Source organism: Trichosurus vulpecula, chromosome 1, assembly GCF_011100635.1.
Source record: "Trichosurus vulpecula isolate mTriVul1 chromosome 1, mTriVul1.pri, whole genome shotgun sequence".
In the NCBI taxonomy this organism is placed as follows: domain Eukaryota; kingdom Metazoa; phylum Chordata; class Mammalia; order Diprotodontia; family Phalangeridae; genus Trichosurus; species Trichosurus vulpecula.
In genome coordinates this window covers 471,817,406-471,822,332 of record NC_050573.1, presented here as the reverse complement: position 1 = coordinate 471,822,332, position 4,927 = coordinate 471,817,406, and positions in this window count along the sequence as shown.

Genomic DNA, 4,927 nt, shown 5'->3' with positions numbered 1-4,927 from the left:
ACAAAAAAACTTCAAGAAAAATAAAGTAAAGAAAAAAAAGTATGCGTCAATCTATATTCAGACACCATCCATTCTTTCTCTGGGGGCAGTTAGTATTTTACATTATAAGTCTTTCAGAGTTGTCTTGGATCATTGTATTGCTGAGAATACTTAAGTCACAGTTAATCATCTACAATATTGTTGTTACTTTGTACACAGTACATTTCACCTTGCATCAACTCATGTAAGTCTTTCCAGGCTTTTCTGAGAGCATTCTACTCATCATTTCTTATAGCACAATAGTATTCCATTATAATCACATACCACAGATTGTTCAGCCATTCCCCAATTGATGGGTATGCCCTCAATTTCCAATTCTTTGCCACCAGACAAGAGCTGCTATAAATATTTTTGTACATATGGGTCTTTTTCCTTTTTGTTTTTATCGCTTTTGGGATACAGACCTAGTAGTGGTATTGCCAGGTCAAATGGTATACTTGGTTTAATAGCCCTTTAGGCATAGTTCCAAATTGCTCTGCAGACTGGTTGAATCAGTTCACAACTCTACCAATAGTGCATTAATGTCTCATTTTTCCCACATCTCCTCCAGCATTTATCATTTTCCTTTTCTGTCCTATTAGCCAATCTAATAAATATGAAGTAGTGCCTCAGAATTGTTTTGATTTGCATTTCTCCAATCAACAGTGAGTTAGAGCACTTGTTCATATGGCTATAGACAACTTCGATTATGCTATCTGAAAACTATTCATATCTTTTGATCATTTATCAATTGAGGAATGGCTCTTACTTTTATAAATTTGACTCAGTTCTCCATATGTTTGAGAAATGAAGCATTTATTAAATAAACTTTGTCAGATAAAGCTTCAAATTTTTTTCACAGTTACTGTATTTCCTCCACTCTATTCCTCCCCTCCCCCCAACCAAGTTTATTCTATTCTCTCTCTCATTTTACCCTGTGCCTCCTGAAAAGTGTTTTGCTTCTAACTCCCCTCTACCCTAATCTGCCTTCCCTTCTATCACACATCCCTCCCTTCTCTTATCTTTATTTTCCTCCTACTTCCCTGTAGGGTAGGAGAGATTTCAGTACCCAACTGAGTGTGTGGGTTATTCCCTCTTTGAGCCAATTCAGAAGAGTGTAAAGTTCACACACTCCCCATCACCAACCTTTCCCCTCAACCGTAAAAGCTTTCCTTGTTTCTTTTACGTGACATAATTTACCCCATTCTACCTCTTCCTTTCTCTTTCTCCCAGTTCATTCCTCTCTCATCCTTAATTTTATTTTTTTTAGATATCATCCTTTCGTATTCAACTCACACCTGTGCCCTCTGTCTATATATGCTCTTTCTAATTTCCTTAATAATAAGACAGTTCTTATGAGTTACAAGTATCATCTTCCCATGTAGGAATGTAAACAGTTTAACCTTATTAAGTCCCTTATGATTTCCCTTTCCTATTTACTTTTTTATGCTTCTCTTGAGTCTTGTACTTGAAAGTCAAATTTTCTGTTCAGCTCTGGTCTTTTTATCAAGAATGCTTGAAAGGCCTAAATTTCCTTGGAGGTCTATTTTTAACCCTGAAGGATTATAAACAGTTTTGATAGGTAAGTGATTCTTGCTTGTAGTCCTAGCTCCTTTGTCCTCTAGAATATCATATTTCAAGTCCTCCAGTTGTTTAATGTAGAAGCAGCTAAATCTTGTGTTATCCTAACTATGACCCCATGATACTTGAATTGTTTCTTTCTGGATGCTTTAAACATTTTCTCCTTGTCCTGGGAGCTCTAGAATTTGGCTATAATATTCCTGGGAGTTTTCATTTTGGGATCTCTTTCAGGAAGTGATCAGTGGATTCTTTCAATTTCTATTTTACCCTCAGGCTCTAGAATATCAGGGCAGTTTTCCTTGATAATTTCTTCAAAGATGATGTCTAACCTCTTTTTTTTTTTAATCACGGCTTTCAGGTAGTCTAATAATTTTTAAATGATCTCTCCTGGATCTATTTTCCAGGTCAGTTGTTTTTCCAATGAGATATTTCACATTGTCTTCTTTTTTTTCATTCTTTTGGTTTTGTTTTATTGTTTCTTGATTTCTCATAAAATCATTAGCTTCCATTTGTTCAATTCTAATTTTTAAAAAACTACTTTCTTCAGTGAGCTTTTATTTCTGATTTTCCATTTAGCCAATTCTGCTTTTTAAGCAGAATCTTCATTGGCTTTTTGTACCTCTTTTGCCATTTGGCCTACTCTGTTTTTTAATGGTGTTATTTTCTTCAGTATTTTTTTGCATGTGTCTCTTTTATCAAGCTGTTGACTTATTTTTCATGATTTTCTTGCATCACTCTCATTTTTTTTCACAATTTTTCCTCTACCTCTCTTACTTGATTTTCAGAATCCTTTTTGAGCTCTTCCATGACCAGATAACAATTCATATTTTTTTCCTGGAGGCTTTGGATGTAGGAGCTTTGACTTTGTTCCCTTCTTCTGAGTTTGTATTTTGATCTTCCTTGTCACCATAGTAACTTTCTATGGTCAGAATTTTTTTTCTGTTCTTTATTTTTTTTCTCCGCCTATTTCTTCACATTTATCTCTTTGTTAAAGTAGGGCTCTGCTTTCAGGGTAGAGGACACACCATCCTAAGCTTCAGGGGTTTTGTGCAGTTGTTTTTAGAGATACATCTAGGGACCTGTAAGTTTTCAGTTCTTCCAAGGTGGTACGATCAGGTGTGTTTACTACTCTCCTGACCTGTGCTCTGGTCTGTGAGAAACCACAAGCACTCTTTTCTGCCTTGGTTCTGTGACAAGGGTCCCAGCTCCACTGTGGCTACAAGCTCTATTGTGCTAGTGCTCCTCTTATCCCTGGGACTGCCACCCAGAGCTGTAACCCAGATCCAAGTATGGACAAAGCAACACAGTCTTGCCTCAGTACTAGCAAAAAGAATGCTGTAATCTCCTTCTGACCAGTTATTTGAGTCCCTTACCATCTGTGGACTCACAGTTCAGGAAACAGCTATTGCTGCTACTGATTCAGTGGCTTACAAGGCCTGCTTCTGGTTTCCTGGAGACTGGTCTGCCACCTCTGGACTGTACTGCACTCTCACCCAGGCACAGCAGACTTTTCCTGCTGACACGCTAAGTTTTCTTTGGATGAAAAATTGCTTTATCTTGTACTTTTATGGCTTCTGCTGCTCTAGGAATTGTTTTGTGGCATTATGTAAAGGTGTTCAGAGGGGTTTTAGGGAGAGTTCAGGCTAGTCACTGCCCTTTATCCACCATCTTGGCTCCACTCCCAGCAAATTACCTCTTTAGACTTAAGGAAGGGAGTCACTAATGGTTCTGTTGGGACTATTTATGCTATTGCTATGGCTAAGTATCAGTAGCACAAATAGAAGGCACACAAGTATCATATTTCTATGATTTTCTCTTTGGCCTATTCAAGATATTATTATTCAGTTTCCATTTAGGTCTGTGTCTTTTGTTCATATTTTCTTTATTGATTACTATTTTGTTGCATTATGTTTTAGAAAAGCTGTATTTATTATTTATACCTTTTAAAATGTTCTTAGCATTCCTTTATTCCCTAGTACATGCTGAATTTTATAAAGATTCCATGTGATACACACACACACACACAAACACACACACACACATATATATACATACACATGCACACACAAATAATAGTCTTACTTGAAAATTACCATATATCTTTCAAATTTAAATTTTAAAAAATATTTTACTGTTCAAAGACAAAATTTGAAAGTACTGCAAAGGCAGAGACTTGAAATCTTAGTTCTATTAAAAAAAAGTGTTCAACTCAATGTGTGAGTTGTTGGTTAACTGTCATTACAAGGAACTGTGCTAAGTACTAGAGATACAAAGACAAAAAATGACAGTCTTTGTTCTTGCATAACTTATAACCTGAGGTGGGCAAAGGAGCAAGACATACACAAATAGCTATTAGACAAGACAGAATGTTATAAGTGTAAAGAAAAGGTTCAGAAAATGAGCTATAACAAATCTGAAAATGGAGAAATTGCTTTGAGCTGATGGGTTCAAAGAGAGCTTTGCTCATACTCAAGATACCTGATCTTTGCCTAAAAGGAAGGAAGAGGAGCTTAAACACTGAAATGAGGGCCTTCCAGGTGGGGCTATCGCCTATGTAAAATGCAAGCTGGTGAAAGAAAATGAGATAAGACATTTGTACCTGTTTAATGCAACAGGGTCTTCTCAGGGTCTCCCAGATTTGACTAGGTTAAAGGATTAATGAGACTCATGTAAGTTTGGAAATGTACATGGGATTTAATCTTCCAAATACCTCAGATTTCTGTTTCCTTTGCCTTTTAAAGAGATCTCTTGCTATGAGTTACATGGGCTTGGGACAGAAAAACACATCCATCCAGGGGAGTGCTGGAGTCGGCTTGTGCAGGCTCTGGAGAAAGAGCATTATTAAATTTTAATGTAAGCATTTATAGTTCAAAAATCAACAAATGCTACAAATCTAGGCTTGCTATACTGTTTTATTGATTGATGGGGAAAAATATCAATAATGTAGATTAAATTTAAAAGTGTGTTATGCTTGTGTGTGTGTGTGTGTGTGTGTGTGTGTGTACAGCTTGCTAGTTTTTTACAATTTTATTTTGTGTTGCTATGCTATTGCTTTTGTGGACATTCAGAGAAAAATAGTCAAATCTTGTGAATGAGGGGGTATAAATGAGGAGGAAAGACTTCAAAAATGGTACGAAGATTCAAGAGCATTTTGGGTAATTTGGGGCATATTCCAGATCACATCCATAGACACATAGAAACTGGGACCACCTGCCCCTGGGCTCAGGGGAGAGGAAGCTGATGGGAAGAAGCAGGTAGCTTGTATGTAACTGGCACACCATCTACTGGCCAAATCACATATTACATCCCTTCAGTAGGCTAGTTAACC